Source organism: Eulemur rufifrons, chromosome 6, assembly GCF_041146395.1.
Source record: "Eulemur rufifrons isolate Redbay chromosome 6, OSU_ERuf_1, whole genome shotgun sequence".
NCBI classification, from domain to species: Eukaryota; Metazoa; Chordata; class Mammalia; order Primates; family Lemuridae; genus Eulemur; species Eulemur rufifrons.
In genome coordinates, this window is record NC_090988.1 from 92,963,675 (window position 1) to 92,980,927 (window position 17,253).

A 17,253-nucleotide genomic window follows, 5' to 3' on the forward strand; every position below is an offset into this window, starting at 1 on the left:
AGATCAGTTTGTCACCACCCAGGCTCCCTTGCCTTTGGCTGGGTGCAACTTCCATTTTAGGTGTTGGATCTGAGGGGAAAAAAAAAGAGAGAGGGAGAGAGAGAAAGAAGAGCAGGAAAGATCCTGAAAGGAGGAAGAGGTGGCGAAAAATCAACTGCTCTGCTGGATTTGTCTTTCTCAGCACATTGGCGAAGCCTTGGGTTTCTTCTTTCTTAAAGGACTGGTTTTTTGAAGTCCACATTTGAGGTGTGTGCCTTTTAAAAAAATGTGTGTACAGACGGGCAAAGGAGGATAAGCCAAGCTGAATTTTTGTCTTACGGTAACCGGAGGAAATTTAAAACGGGAGAGAGTCTGTTATGCTGATGGGTGACTTTTATGCAATTATTTTTTTCTTTCTACTTTCAATACTTTGGGGCGATTTTGGTATTTTATTATATTAAAAAAAGGTAAAATATACAAGACCTAGAAACAAACTTCTAGGTCTCTCTAATATAGGAAGCTGAATAGATTCTTACAGAGGGGTAAGAACAGTTGTGTAAATTTATATTTTGGTGTGTTCTTTGATTTTATGTTTTTTTCTGGATTAAGCTAACGTACTTCTGTTTTCAGAGCCCAAATCAAAAGTTGATTTTTTGGCATGTTGCGTGTGGGTTGGGAAAGGAATTTGTCCGGATCGGAAGCTAGTTATACAGATGGTTCTTCATATGTTTCAAAACTTTTTTTTTTTCCTTTTATCATTGGATTTGTGGAAGTGGAAAGTTGCAGGGAGCTTTGCAGCTTAAATGGTATTATTTTTTCCTCCAGAGAGTTTGAACAGCCCAGATCGGTTTCAGCCTGCTGTTCCTGGGTGGATCCCTCTTTTACTTTTCCAGGTGCAATGGGTGGGAGCCTCATTCTCCTGCTAGACGTAGCCTCCTTGCTTGCCTTATAAAAGAAAACATGGATCTATGTTAACTGAATTGCCATCCCCTTCTTCCTCCTAAAAGTACCTCTGATGGTAAAGATTTGTAGAGGTGTTGTATGTTAAATCTGCAAATATGATAACATTTGGTTTATGTGCTTAAAGGGATAAGGAAATTCCTTTTTTTTCCTCCGCGCCCTCCCCATAAGGAAATTCTAATCGTGCTTTTATTTCACCTGAGTAAAGTGGCAACACACCTGAAAATATTTTCAGCTTTGTGCTTTCTGAAAGGGCCATGGATGGAATTAGGTTTAGAGAAACTACTTATACAAACTTTAGTGTTTACAATGCATTTGAGAAGACACAAGAGGAATTTTTATTTTTAAAAATAAAAAGTTGAAAGTTGTTTTTTGGAGGTAAGTTTTTTGTTTAGTTAATTTACCGTGAAATCAAATCTGTTAGACCTGAAGGCTCATGACTGTGCTTTCATATCTTATATTTAATCTTAAGATTTGTTTTTGCAAATACATTTTTGCAGAAGTACTGATTTTAGATAATTATATAGCCAACTCATCAGTAGCTGAAAACTGGGGTATTCTCTTCTTTTGCTTTTGAAAATGCGAATCAGTCTGAAAATTATAGCTGGAGTAGATACTGCCCTAAATTGTAACAAGATGGGCCTTAATGTGTAAGCTGCTCATTAGCTTTAAACTGGTATGTATCTTTAATAATCCTTTTTTGTTCCCCCTCCCCCATTTTTTTTTAGACTAGGAGACTTCCTTGAATTTCTTTTCTAGAGTGAGGGTGTTTCTTGAAAGATGATTTCATACTTGTGAGGTTGTGGCTTCAGGAGGAAACAGAACTTTGTTCCTCCTTTTAGCATAATCTAGGGAAGGGCTGCAGGAAATTTTTGGTGTCTGGATCTCATAATTATAGCAAGTACAGTAAAAAAAGAAAAAATACAATGTGTACAGTCTGTTGAGCTGTAGTTTAATTATAAAATTTTCCTTCAAAATGTTCTCTCTGCCTTTACTCCAGCCTAGGGAGGTTTCTTGGTGGATCTTTGGAGGGTTGGTCCTGTTGCTGCCGAGTGTCGGTTTCCCACTCAACCTTTAGGGGGAGGGGTGAGGGAATCTGAAGGAGGAGTACAAAGGCAGTTTGAAAATAGGTTCTGGATGACTGAGTGGTGGTGATTTGGATCTGGGTTTAAATACTGGGCTTTGTGTAGCTGCAGTGAGCATCCTAGTTAACTAGTGTCCGGGACTGTTTCCACGAACTAAGGCATTGTTTTGGCTGGTGTGTAGTATAGAGCCTCTAGGGTGATAAGATGGAAGATTTGCCTTTTACCTCATCTCCACTGGTTCTTTCAGAAATTATAGTAAGGAATGTGGATAAGTAAATCTTTTGTTTTTAATTTTTGATTTTCTGATTTTGGTTTTGGGATAAAAAATGATGACAAGTAAGTATGAGTGGTGCAGATTTTTCTTTCCTTGTTTGCCTCTTATATACTGTTGGTTTCTTTGTTATGTGAATAAGGTAGTGGTCTTGTGTTCCAGATGAGGGGTCTCTTTTGAGTGGTTAGAGTTTAGTACCTTTCTTAGTGTTCCAACATGGACATTCAGAGGGTAGAATATATTCTCTTAGCTAGTGTAAAATTGGGACTATTAGAAATCTTTAAAAAAAAAGAAAAAAGGAAAAGCTCCAGGTAATTACAGTCCAGCCTTAGGTTTATAAAGTAGTTGATCTCTAGGGATGGGTGAGATAGGATGGATGCAAACAAATTAAGGATAGGTCACTATCAATTGGAATAACAAAATGATTAGCTCTGTATAATTTATTGCTTTCTATTTTGGTACCAACTGTTAGGACCTCCCCTCCCCATTGTGTGGTTTTTTTTTTTTTTTTTTTTTACTGTGTAGTAAGCATTTTGCATAAACTTAATATTTACTTACTTTTCCACAACAACCTTTTTTTTTTAAGGAATTTTAGCCTCAAAGGAGCTGAGGTTTGCTGAAAATCATACTCCCTGTAAATGGTTGAGGCCTGGATTAACCCTGGTCTGACTGACTACAAAGTCCATGGACTTAACCACTAATACACTGCCATTTTTCAGAGAGAATGGAAACAACAGCTAGAACTAAAATGAGCCCTTGCTAGAGGCAGGAGTGTTTCATCTTGGTGCAGGGTCGGTATTCACTTAGATTTCCAACCCTCTTCACTCCCCACAACCACTGCTGGGATAAGGTATGTAAAAGATCTGTTTTCCTTAGAGCCCTTGAGGAGCTGGATATGCTGGAATGGATATTATATTAATCTCTAGTACAGGGATCTTTCCACATGTGTGCCACTGCTGTCCTAATTTCTTAAACTTCTGGAAATGTCTCAAACTTCCTTTGATTATCAGTAAAATTTCTTCTTCCAGAGAATTTTCAGGTATGTGGTTTGGAATGATATCAACTTGCAGGAACAGGCTTGTAGGAGGTGCTTCAAATAATGTATTTATTACACTATTGAAATTGTCTATTTATACTTGTTTTTCTCTCTAGACGGAGCTGCTTGGGTGTAGGTGCTGTCTTATCTCTGTATCTTTTTAGCACCTGTCTTAGTGTCTAGTACATATTGAGGTGCTCAGTAAGCCTTGGTTAAATAAGGCCCTTGATGGGAATCAGTGAGAGACTGATTTGTGGGGAAGGCTTGAAAGGAGGTTGAAAAAGGAAGCAAAACAACATAGGTTAATAAAATTGCAATGTAATTTTGTAAATTTTACTATAGTTTCAACCTTTTATGAGTCTCCTCCATTCTATGTGTAAGCAAAGTTTCTGGAAATAATGGAGGATCTTAAATTTTAGCTTTTCTGTTTCCTTTCTTGGAAAGTAGTCCAAAGAGTGTAAAAAGTAAGGATCCTAGTCAGTTCATTTCATAATGTAGGCAGCTGTTGGAAAACCTTGAACGTAGCCATTTTCCAGAGGAGAGAAACTGGTTACCAAGAGCCTATTTAGGGCAACAGCAGGGAGGTACTGCTTTCAGCCCTAGGTTGGAAGTTAGTGGTTTCTATGCTCGTTAATAAAAACAGTAAGAGCTTGGGATCATAGTTTCAAAGAAAGTATGTTTGCATATCATTGCCTTTTTTTGTTTTTAGTCACTGTTTCAGCCATGAAACTTTAGGAGATTTTGTGCACAAGGTGTATTGGGAAGTTTATGAGTTTAAGAACTGAAATTAGGCTGGATGCAGCGGCTCCCACTTGTAATCCTAGCACTTTGGGAGGCCAAGATAGGAGGATTGCTTGAGCTCAGCCTGAGCAAGAGCGAGAACCCGTTTCTACAAAAAATAGAAAAAATTAACTGGGCATGGTGGCACATGCCTGTAGTCCCAGCTACTTGGGAGGCTGAGGCAGGAGGATCCCTTGAGCCTAGGAGTTGGAGGTTACAGTGAGCTATGATGATGCCACTGCCCTCTAGCCGGGCCAACAGAACAAGACTCTGTCTGAAAAACAAACAAAAAAACCCCCCGGAAATTAGTTTTCATGGATAATTTAGAAAATGGTAACAAGAGACTTACCTAAAGGCATGAGCTTTTGGTAATAAGGATGTGAATAACTACACATATTTTTTCATGTTGTCTTCCCTCAGAGAAAGGTTAAATGCCACGAGAAGCTAAAATAGGGATTTCTCTACCTAAAAAATGCAGCTGCCACCAAGGTTTCCAAGAGAGCATTGATATAGGCTGGCTGGGAGATTGTAAGGAGGCAATAACAACTATTCTGGTTAGAATGAACAAAGGGGAAAATTGGGGTGTGAATTGATTTGTAGTTAGTTATATAATGTGTTTTTTGGAAGTAATTTTTTTCCCTACTTGGAATTGCATGTTGTTGATCATTAAGCACTGAGAGTAGGGCCCAAATTTACTATTCTATTTGGGGACAGTGTTCTTTGTTTTTTTAGGGCCACTTCCTCTCCAATGAGCCCTTTAATCTAATTGGCATGGTGTGTGAGCAGTTTAGATCAGGCATATAGCAGGATCATTATGAGGATCCAAAGAATTTTCTTAAAGTCTTTGATGATCAGCAATAGGTAATTTGGTCATGACTTTCAGGAAACATGTCCCATTGTATGATGGCAAAAGCAGTTTTTAACTTTTTATTTCAAATGTGCAAGAAAGTTGCAGGAATAGCACCATAATTCCTGTATACACTTTATTCACCTAGGTACCAATTGTTAACATTTTGCCGCAAATATTATTTTATATGTTTTGATCAATGTGCTGACCAAAAGGGGAATTTCCAATCTGAGAGTTCCACAATACTGTGAGGCAGGGCTGCTTAGCATAGTGGTTAACAGCATGGATGCTGGAGCCAAACTGGTGCATAGGATCTGTGTAACCTAGGGCAATCTGCTTGTCTGTGCCTTAGCCTCCCTGTCTGTAAAATGGAGGTAATAATATTAACCATCTCATAGGACTTTTGCGACAATTGATTTAATATATATAAAAGTCATAGAACAGTGCACAGCTCTTAGTAATGCCTTGCGTTTGCTACTAGAATGGATGCATTCAATGAATTCAGACTTCATTTATTGGACTAAATGTCCTTTAAGTTCATTTAAAACCTGAAGTTCTGTGGTAGATGTAGATACTTATTTTGCATAAGAATAAGTGAGCTCCTGGATGGGTAAGCTAACTTTTAAATTTTTTTAATGAAAAAATGTTTTTAGTAATAGGTGATTTGGGGAGTTGTGTGGACATGGTTGTCCACAACAGCAGTGGTATGAGAATGGGTAAATTTTTGTAAAATGAGGTGAGGAGAAACAAGAACCAAACCTTGAGTATCTTACAGTAATTTCTTCAGAGACTAATATTTTAGGGGAAAAAACCTGCGATACAAATTTCTCCCATCTTTTTATATCTATAAGAGACAAAACTCTAGCATCCAAGGAGTAGATTTTCTTCAACTTTGGCAGAGAATGAACTGAAAAAGGTTTTATTTGGGTTTATTATTCTTGACTCTGAATCAGATTCTTTACCTCTAAGTTTCTCTTGTCCAACCCAGATTTTGTAGGATAACATTCAGTTATGAATGGTTGTATAGGAAACAGTTTCATAGAAATGAAGGCAGGCTTTTACTATCCCATTTCTTGAAATAAGCTCCCTCTTTTGTGTTCAGGAAACATCATTCTCTGTTTGCAGCCCTTATTTATGGACATTTGCAAAACTGTGACATGTGGAAATTTTGAGATCATGAATGCTTCCTGTGAAAAGTGTCTTTCTAAGAAAGGAGTCTGCTCTTATATGTGGAAAAGCCAGGCTGTGTGGCCTGTGGGAAATACATATATGTTGGATGCAGCCTTGCCTGGAAACTTGTAGGTTTTTTCCAGCCTAGAATTTTCCTTCTTTTTTCTCTTTTTCTTCATATTAAATAACCCATGATTGTCTGGCTCTGCAGTTGTAGGGGAAAGAAAACCCATGAAACTAGTGTTCTGAATAGTATTTAAGCCAGTTTCTATTGGCACTCCATTGCCTCCTACCATAACTCCCTCAACCCAACTCCCCACATTTTTTTTTTTACCCATATTTCCTCTATCAATTCTCCTATATTTTCTCCTTTTCGTTTACTTTCCTGTTCTCTGTGGTATCTCCCTTTGTCTCTCTTTGCCTCCTTTTGCCTCCCTTATCATTTTTTTCTCCTGTAGATTGGTGGTTTTCATGGGTATCACTTTGCCTCACTAACAATATGGAAGACTTTTCTGATTCTTATTCTAGAATAGACTGTACCCATGTGCTAAAGATACAAGTATCAGGATACTACTTCTGGTTTGTTTCAGTTGGATAGAGATTAGGATTATAGTTGTAAATCAAGAATATTGATCTAGTAATTCAGATTAGTTTTTATCTTTGATTTTCAAATCTCATCCACATTTCCCAATTACTCATTTAGGTTCAGTTGACAGTAGAACAAAAGAAATTTGCTTTCCCCAGAATAAATTGCCAGTTTTGTATGTGCTTCCCTTGTTCTGTATTGGAATGCAGGATCACATTAGGAGGTCTCTTTGTGGAGTGGAAAGATTTTTGTTTTAGGGAGTTTATATTTTAAGAAACCAAAATATATTCTGATGATTGAGGACATAAGACATTGTTATAGAAACTAGGTCAACTTTTCAATACCTTTATCAAAGTACCTGCAGTTCCCATTTCATTGCAAGTGAAGTAAATCTCATTGAAATAAAGTAGCTGGTGTATATTCAGTACACTTTTAAAATAGAGTACTCTATTTAAAAGAGAAATTGGTGCCCATCTGATTTCTTTCCTGCTTCTTTGTTGGAATGGGGGAAGCTCTGTAACCTCTGTTCTGTTCTACTCTCCATTGGCTACTTTGTAAACCAGGGCACAGTTGGTCACTTGAATGTCTACCCTGCTGAAGGTCAGCCAAACAGGCAGGTAAGGCTATATAGGCCTCTTCATAGGCCCAAGATCACAACTGGAAAGAAAAGTATAGAAAGAAAAATGAAATGAAACAAAGTTGATTTATTTTTCTAAAATTTAACTTTTTGTATTAATTGAAGAAGTAAAACTATTCATTCAAAAGAAATTTGAGAATCTGCTGTATGCCATGCATTGAAGTACAGCAATAAACAAAATAGACCTACTAGTTGTCCTCACAGAACTTACATTCTAGTTGTGAGAGACAAATAATAAGTAAACTAATAATTATGTAGTATGTCAGAGTGTGGTAATGCTATTAAGAAAAAAAAAAAGAGTAGTATGGAGGATAAGAATTGCCAGGATGGTAGTGAAGTTATTTTATATAGAGTGGTCAGGGAAGGCCTCATGTAAAAGAGAGAACAAAAGAAATGAGGGACAGAATCAGGTAGCTACGAGAAGTAGAAAGTGCAAAGGCCCTGAGGCTGGTTGTTGCTGGTGAGCAAGAGAGATGGGGGAAGGGGAAAAGTATGAGAACTGTCCAGAAAGATCCAATGGGAGTGTATTGGGGAGGGAAGGGAAATAATCTAGGACTGGGTTGTACCCTGAAAAGTTGTCTCCTCACTTCAGGCCCCAGGGACAACAGCTATTACCAATTTTTTTGTTTTTGCTTTTTTGAGAGTCTCAGCTCTGGCTAGAGTGCAATAGTGTCATCATTAGCTCACTGCAACCTCAAACTCCTGGGCTCAAGCAGTCCTCCTGCCTCAGCCTCCTGAGTAGCTGGGACTACAGGCCCATGCCACCATGCCTCCAGTCCCAGCTAATTTTTCTATTTTTAATGGAGGCAGGGTCTCGCTATTGCTCAGGCTTGTCTTGAACTCCTGACCTCAAGCAATCCTCCTGCCTCGGCCTCCCAGAGTGCTAGGATTATGGGCGTGAGCCACTGTGCCTGGCTTATTACCTTTTTTGTGTGTATTCCTTGTGAGTTGAGGTAGCATCTGACCCAGCCTTTGTCTTTCTCCTATTGTGGAAGCTCCATGAAAGTATAATATACTCAGCAAGTAATTTGCATAGTAGAAAATTTTGCATAGGTTGGTGACCCTTGTCTTGGAGAATAATAGTAAGGCAACTACTTAGAATAAGTTTGTATGTATTTGGGAAGTGAGATCAAAATTTTTCTTCCCCAGAGAAATACTGCATACTCCTCTTATCTACAGAGTCAATTTTCTGTGAACAGAAGGAGTGACAGCCTAGACCTGGTTACAGTTTCCTTTTGAGTACAGCATTTGTTGGTTTGGTTTATGTGCTTTTGACCAAATATTATGCTTGCTGCACTTGTCTGCTGCTTCTCTTTTTGCTCATTTGACCAAAAAGCTCCTGCTTGCCCACAGCCCTAATCAATCACTGTGATTTAATGGATTCAGGGACCCCTTTATAGCTCATCATCCACATATATCTGTCTTGCACATTGAGGGAGATAATTTGTCCCTGATAACTAACTGTATGTCTCTCTTTTCCCTTTCCATGTATATGTTTAGGCATTAGGGGTTCTTAAAGCACATACTGAACCACTTTACCTGGTTGACTTTAATGGACCAATTAAAACTGAGGAGGAAGCACCAATTATTTAGTGATTTGATGCTCTATTATGGCAACCTGATGTAGGAAAGTAAAAGGATATTTAATTATCAAAGTACCTGTGTCTTGAATCACCTACTCTTACTTTCCCTCTCAAGATTTCTGGTTTAGCTAGTCTGTACCTTAGTGAAAGAGTCTCTCTGTCTCCCTCTCTCTGTTTGGAGTAGTCAGCCCTGGTACTTGACCTGGTTACCCTCTGTTCCTCCCTTTAATTACACTTATCTAGTTGTCATCCTGTTACTTAATATCATCCTTGGGAGATGACCTCAATCAGGAAACATTTTTTTTCCTTCCATCTCCTCCTTTGGTCAGGTAACTGTATCATCTTGCATGGGAAATAATCCAGGCAATCACAGATTCCTCCAAAATTTGAAGTTGCTTAAAAAAACTAGTTGATACTTCAGCATATATAGATTGGGCCAAGATGTTTGTCGTTGTCTTGAGAGTATATATACACTTTTTTAAAAATAATGTCTTTTAATGTCATTTCTTCTTTCCTAACTCTAAAGTGACACATGCTTCCTTATGGAAATATTTCTCTTTGTGGTTCTTTTAAAGATATTTTGCTATTCATTTGCTCTTACTTAAACCAGAAGTTAAAGTGACTTGCTTGGGTAAGTGTCAGAGGTCACACTTGAATACAGAGTTTCTGGTTATTTCTATTATGTTTTGTCAAATGGGCTAGAATTATCTAGAGTCTTGGAATGCTAGATTTAAGACTTTGGACTTCTTTAGGGATATAATATGGGACCAGTCTTTGAAAATTTGGCCATAGTTCCTTGGAGGAAAATTTAAGACTTTTTAAAATAATTGGGTTGCCCAATCTGCAGTGTAAATAGGGATATTCTCTAATGTAGCAACTCAGGATTTCAAAGAAGGTGATGCTGGCAAGTGACAGTTGTCCCTTCTAGGTTTTGAGTCTAGAATTTTAGGATTTAGACAGTGCTGTTTCACCTGTCCTTATATTTAAATTCGTGCTTTCAAAGAGCTTCTAATCCACACTGAATAATGATGTGAGCTGTCTGGTGAGCACTAAAACAGGTTCAAATAATGTATTTTATAACCAGTGCCCTTTTTGCAAGAGGAATGTTATGGTCAGAGGATTGTCAGGGATAGGTCAGTACAGTGGTTCCCAGCAGGCTGTCAGAATCACTATAAGGGCTTTTTAAAAACGTGAATTCCCAGACTTCTCCTCCAGAAAATTGAGGTAGATGGGGGATTGTATTTTTTCAAAAAGTTCCCCAGGTGATTCTGATCACTCTGGTTTGAGGACTACAAAACCTGAACATTTGAATCAAGCTATTTATATATGTTATTTCTCAGGTGGTTGATTATTTAATTAGTATGAGAAGTAGAGAAGACCAGTTCATAGCAGTAGACATGGTGAGAAGGTGATTAATTTAAAGTGAAGTTATCTACCTCTGTGTCCTGTATTGTTTTGGAATTATAGATGTTACCTCCTGAATTGGAGGTTATGGCAACACAGCATGAAGTGGAAGACTTGCCTGTTAGGGGGAAGGGAAACTTTTAGACCATATCTCCATTTCCCCTCTCCATTTTGAAATTGTGGAACAAATTCAGGAGAGGATGTTAGCATTGAAACTCAGCTGGACAAATTGTTTAAAACTGGACAGGAAGGGCCAATGTTAACTTCCTGTCTGAAAAGGAAGTGCTGGCTTCCTTTCCTTCCTCCTTGGCTAACTCTGTCCAACTTGGACTATGGGTGGGGGAGGGGCTGGTCACCTTAGTATGCTTAACTGGCTACTGGTGCTTTAGGAAATTGTGCCACCATCAGTGTTCAAGTGTGGCTGCATAACATTTGCTCCTTTCTTCTCCTTACTTGAAACACGTAAAGGAGTGCTGTGTTTGCTCTTGTCATCTTGCCCTTATGTGGGAGCCTGGTACTCAGTTTGGCTGTTGTAGTCCAGGAAGCGTTCTAATCTCTCATATGTTATTTTACATTCAACCTTATATACACTTCCTCTGTATTTTCTGACATTTGAAAATAGACCAAGGAATTGTAGAGAAGAAACTGAAACCTATTTGAAATTGAGGGGTAGGATGTGGAAAGAACATAATTGGGCAGAAGGGAATGGATGACAACAGTTTCTTATTTATAAACTGAGCCAAGAAAGCATTCCATCTAAGTGGGGCCAGTTGGCACTCTTCCTGCTATTTTAGTCCAAGCTTCTCCTTCCTACTGACCAGTCAATTGTATTAAGTGTTTGATGTGAGTCTGAACCGGCCATCTCAGAAGGGGAGGGAAGGGAGGGTGGTGGAAACAGCTGGTGCCTTCATCAGGCCATCTCAATTACCCTTCTTTTCTGAGTGTTTGGGGGTGGGGGGTGGTGCAGGAATTGGGTGTGTGCTAGCAGAGTCCAGCAACTCTCATGTAGTGGGATTGGATTCTCAGCACTCTTAATACTGTGTGGGATGTTGGCTAGTTGGAATGTAGCTAAAACTTTCCCAGTCACATTCTTTTGTCTGCCTCCCCTCCCTCTAATTCTTTCAGTTTGGGGGCCTGCTTTGGAGAGAGAGGGGTGTGGGTTGTTAGATAGCAAAACAGATTCATCCTTCCTACCCATTGAGACTATACAGCTTAAGTCTTGGGGCCCTCCAGGGACTTCCTCCTTACCCATTCATCATTCCTTTGGTTGGGTTTTCTAAATCTGTCTGCAAACAGCCAGAGTTACAATTAGAACTGGGAACTCTGGTGAAGCTAAGTTGAATTGTAATCGTTTCGCTATACTTGTCTCCTTCCCTCCCTCGTACCCTAGGATGACACATTTCTGAGTCAGCACTTCTTTTCTTTCTCACCTGCTCAATTTGATGCAGAGAAGCTGCCGAGCATCCTTTTGGAACAGCAGCAGCAGCATTGATATGGGTGTGTCTGGTTCTTTTGTCTGGGGTCTTTCACATGCTCCCCCACCCCACCCCCCTTTGTGTGTCTCAGAAAACTCTCCCCAACTAGATGGTACTATTTTTATCTGCTTTTGTATTAATATATGTAATATATCCACACTATGATATTTAATTGACTCAGATTTATTTGGCCTAGGCTACGAATGAGGGAGAATTGGATATGAATACTAACAGCAGTAGCTAATTTTTTGGTATTCTTGAGAGCAAAGTGTAGTTAGTCTGGTTCCATGCTAGATCTCATAAACTTTTGTGTGTGTGCTTCAGTGATAGAGTTTGCAGTGGCTAGGCGTTGCTGCTGAAGTTCTGTTCTAAAGCATAGTGTTGCTAAATGTTCTTTTCTATCTAACTCTAGAATGGCTGACTATTGTATATATTCCTGCCCTTCCCCTTTTACCTCGTTATGCAGATCCAGATAAGGACTAAATCCAAGTTGTGCTATTTTAGACTTAGCTTCTTTTCTGTCAGTGTTCAGCCCAGAGTACTTCTAGGAGGTCCAAGAAGGGGAGAGAGGTCTAGGAGAAAGAAAGGGATGAGAAAAGGTAAGAAGTGAGAGCATATTACTAGTTAGTTCCTGGAATGTCCCTCTGGTTAGAGAACTCTGCTGAGTATTGTGCTGTTTTTTTTGCATAGGGAATTGAGCCCTTTGGGCAAAGGGTGTTACTTCTTTGGATTTCAAGAATCTCTGGCTAATAGAGTTTGACCTCTACTTCTTTGCTTTTGGGGTTTAGGGCTAACTTCCAATGGGCTGTACAAGATAATAGAAAAATGTATCATTTATCCCATTTTTGGAGTCAGCTGAGGACGCTTATTAGGAACGGAGGCTTTCTTTGCTGACTAGATTCCAAATCTACAGCCCCTGACCCACTAGACGAGTAGTGAGCAGGAAAACCTGAGGTTGCTGTCTTGACATCTTTGCCTCCAGAGCTTCTGTGCAATTCCTGGTGGTCTTCCTCTTATTCTCTAGGGAAGCTGAGAACTTTGCGCTTAGCACCTGATAAACTGTCTCTTTGTAGGGTGGAGTTCGCTGCCTTTGTTTGTTCTCTGTGGGGCCTGTCTTAGGAATCAGCTCTATGCTTGTAGGAAAGAGAGTTTGAAAGACTTTGAAAACAGTGAAAATGAATGATAGAGAAGGCAACAGAGGATATGTCCTAAAGTAGTTCTCCAAGTGGGAATGTTCCATTGACTTAATCCAGGTTGGTGATCAGATTGCCATGATGGAACTTTCTTGGGGGATGTGTCACATGTAGTTGAGCAGAATGTTACAGCAGCAGCAGTAGCTTTAAAATCCTAGTGCAGTGCCTCCAAAGTGAAGAAACTTGCCAAGGAGGAATCTTAAAAATCCCCTCACTCCCTCCAAACTCTTAGATCCACACAGTCTTTCTGCTGATTCTTAAAGGCCTGAGCTTTGTCCTACGTAGTGTTGGCTTGGGGCAGAGAGGAGGGTTGTTTTCCTCCAACATGATAAGGAACCGAACAGGGCAAAGTGGGGGCTCTGGCCCGTGATTGGTAGACAGGATGCCCTGGAATGCGGTTGGCCAGCAGCCCAGAATCCAGTACTTTGTATTTGTTTGTTTCTGGGAGACTGTGGTCTGGTGCTACTGTGACAGGAAGTGAGAAAGCTGGGAGTGGGGGAACCGAGAGGGGCAATGTCTTTGTGGTTCTCCTGTGAAATCTCTTTGTCCCTGGAGAGCAACTCTGCTACAGAGCTCTACTGAGAAGAGAGCAGCCTTTGTGTGTCTAATGGGTCTCAGAGCATCTAGCTACTCTGAGGGATTAGAGAGTGTGAATTCTGACTGTGGCCTTTTCGTCTTAGCACTTGAGTTATATAAATGGCCTCGATCTCTTAGCATTGGGGAGCTTACTGAGTTTTGTGTCTGCTGTTATTATTTACGGATCTCTATGATTTAATTAAGAAAGGAATTCTAGAAGGAGATAGATGTTAAATAATGTTCATTTACTGTATATATTGCAGGTACCTTGTTGGGTCTGAAAGGGACAGAAAGAAACAGGTAGTGTTGAGGCCTTTACATTTTAGGTCTTATCCTTCCAATTGGCACCTTACTATATACAGAGCAGGAGACCTACCCATTCAGTATTGAGTTACTGGCAGTTCTCTAATGTTTGCACGTAACTAGGGAATGGCTCCTAGTTTCCTGGGATTTTCCCCCTCCATGTCTAGACTGAAATAGCACCTGTAACACTCTGTTTCCCCCTCCCCCCTTTTCTCCCTTGTTTTGTGTTTTCCTTGCCCTCCATTCCAGCTGTGAAACAGGCATCTCTTCTCACTTTGTGAATTGGGTGGCTAAGTCCTCAACTTCTTGCCAAGCTGGCTGGTCCCTGAGCACATACACAAACCCGCCTTTGATTGCCCAGGAGGACAGCTGCCCTAGAGGCAGATTGCTAACATACCGCCAGAACAATCCCTCCCCTCTGTTCTGATACTGGCTAGCACAATCTTCCCTGCTTCTAGTTCCTTCTGTTTCCCACCGCAACCCTGATCTTTGCTTTTGGCTTAGTGAGGTGTCACCTTAAAAAAAAATGAAAGTAGGGATATTTGTGATTAGATTTTCTTTCTTATGATAGGGAGGTGATCAGAGAATGTGGCATGTAGCCAGATTTCTAGAGCAGGCTTGCCAGTGGAAAGGTAGGTAGGTGATTTGTACAAAATAGTATCTCTTTTGTCCTTAGCACCTTTCCTGCTGAGTACTTGCTCCTTATAAAAGGGGAAATAAATTGGAGGTAGATTGCAAGCTACTCTTCCCCAGAATTGAGTAAGGTCTTATTCTTTAAAGTGAAGGTAAGACCCATAGGTCTAGCTGGTTCCACTCCATCTTTTCTTGCTGCCTCCCCTCTCCACACAAAAAAGTTTACTTTGGGTTAATTTCTCTGTTGGAACTAGAATGACTTCTAACCACAGGAAGCATAGAAATTTCATACTCCTTCCACTGTAGCAAGGAGAAGGAACATGGACTTGGAGTAGAACATACGAGTTTCTACCACTTAATAGCTGATGACCCTGGGCAAGATACTCAGTACTTCTGATATATACAATACTTATGATATATAGGTAGTCTGCTTATCCATAAAAAGAGGCCATTACCCCAGTGGGTGTTGAAAGGATTGTATGTGATAACTCCTGGGGGGGGTCAATAATTAATAATACACAACTTTTCTTCCCCCGTAAGGTAGGATTTTCTTTTTTCTTTCAGATCAAAGAGAAATATTTCCTCCTGTTTTCTGTCCTGTAGTTGAAATAGGACCTTAACACTTCTGATTTCCTCATAGATTTACACTTTGTCTCTCCCTGTTGCTTGTCCCCAAAAGAAAGTATACTCTTAAACCTGATAGAAGGGATGTCTTGTTGCACTTTTTAGGGATTTGAGGATTTGGGACTGTGTAAGTATTACATGCTTCCATTTTTTCCAAGTTATCTTCAAATGATGGGCAAAGAGGTGGAAAGTATGCCATATATTGAAAGTTAAGGGAGTTTGGTGAGAAGCTGCCTTTTCAAAAAGGAATGTGAGCTCAAACAGTTGGGTGACCTTTAGTGAACTCTAAGGTTAAGCTTTTCCATGAACATTTTTTTTCTAGCCTAGGATGTGGAAGGGTATAAGGTGTCCTAGTTAATTTTAGGATTTCTCTTTTATGACATGAGACTTAAACAGTGCCTTTCCATTTTGATTAGACCTTTTCTCATTTCCCATTGTGTACCTGGCCTCCCTCTCTTTTTCTCACTCTCTGTTCTTGTAGGAAGGAGAAAGGCATTTGGCCTCTCCCCTTCCTCTAGTCTGACACCTCCCTCTGTTTTTTTGCCCCTCCCTCTTATCTTTGTTTCCTTATCAGCCTCTCCCTAAAGCCTTGCTTTCTCCTTTTAAGGCTAGGTGAGGCACCTTTGGCAAGGGGTTCAGGTAAGTAACTCTGTGTGTCTCCTCTGACTCTCTTGGGATTGAGAGAAAATTCAGTGTTATCTGGCCCAGTGGAGGGCCTTGGAGAGGCATGTGGGTATTGGGGGAGGAGAAGGAGGCGGCCTGGCCTGAGAGATCAGAAGGACTTGTTAGACCAGTCCTGTGTGTGTGTCATGCATGCTCCATAGAGAAGCAGGTTTTGTTTCTTTCCATACCCTTTCAGTCCTGGGCCCCCTCACTAGCTGAGAGCCACACCCTTCCTTCGCTTCAAAGCCAGCCCAGGACTTAGCCATTTTAGTATATCATGGTTTGGGGGGTTCCCAGAATACTTGGGAGGGGAAAAGAGAGCAAAAAGAATGTTTTATCTGGTCTCTAAATTTAGGAGGTCATGATGGTGGCGTAGATTTTTTTTTTTTTTTAAGTCACAGTAAAAACTTTAAATCCTGGTAGGTAACTTCACTTAAGGATTGTTAGACTGAAGTAAGCTTAAGGTGCCCCATTGACACATAGAAATTGCCAGCCCAGCCTCCATTTAACAAGGAGTATTTAAAAATAAACTTTTATATGTTTTATTTTAAAGTCTTTTTTTTTCTTTTCTTTGACATTCCAATCAGATAGAATTCATCACTCTTTCCTAAGAGGAGGAGGATGATTTGCCCAGAGACTCCCTTAATTCATCAGAGAGATTCACGGTGGACACAGTGAGACCCAGTTTTTCCTTGTGAAAGTAAGACTCCTTTGGTCAGCCTTTTGGGTACTCTCAGTGGAGAAGCTGGGCCTAGCATGAAACAGATCCACGAGGAAGTACAGAAACTGCTAACACTCAGAGAAGACCATTTCCAAAATAAAGGTTTTGTGACTTTATATCTTAATGCAAATCAGTTCCGGGGACTTGGGGTTAGCATAGAGATGAGTCTTCCCAGGGAAGTGAGAAGTACAAGAATTGTTCTGACTGAGCTTCGGAAGGTGGAACATCAAGTGGAGTGGGGTGAGGTACTTAGACTTTGGACTCTAGTATAAAAGCTGATAAGAAGCCGTAGAAAAACTGTTGACAAAATATATTCCTTTGATTTAGAAACCACATGGCAATTTTCTGTTTTTATGTTTGCAGTTGAACAGAAAAAATTGCTTTGAATTTGGGGGGCAAATGCCAGTTAAGGCAAATAAATGCCTTTAGGTATCTGGAGGACCCACCTTTCTGGTTTGGATGTTATGTAATACAGTTCTGTAGTGTTAGAGGTACTATATTTTGTTGACTGGTATTCTTCAATAGGAGGCTCAGTGTATTTTTTTTTTTTTTTTTGACACTGGGTCTTGCTGTGTTGTCCAGACTAGAGTACAGTTGTGTCATCATAGCTCACTGCAACTTCAAACTCCTGGGCCTACGCTAAAGCAATCCTCCTGCCTCAGCCTCCCAAAGTGCTAGGTTTACAGGTGTGAGCCACCATGGGTGGCCTCAATGCGCGTTTTGAAAA

At 40.1% G+C, this 17,253-nt stretch overlaps 1 protein-coding gene across 22 annotated transcripts in view; it reads left to right on the forward strand.

Annotated features, from left to right (window-relative positions):
- Nucleotides 1-17,253, forward strand: part of CTNND1 (catenin delta 1) — a 47,154-nt gene continuing 29,901 nt past the window's right edge. For 14 of the 22 annotated variants that reach the window (XM_069471412.1, XM_069471418.1, XM_069471411.1 and 11 more), the window contains exon 1: nucleotides 1-246. The gene's annotated coding sequence lies outside the window, so the exon portion shown is untranslated. Of the gene's footprint in view, nucleotides 320-17,253 lie in introns of all 22 variants that reach the window. The other 8 variants (XM_069471405.1, XM_069471409.1, XM_069471406.1 and 5 more) reach the window with 2 other exon arrangements.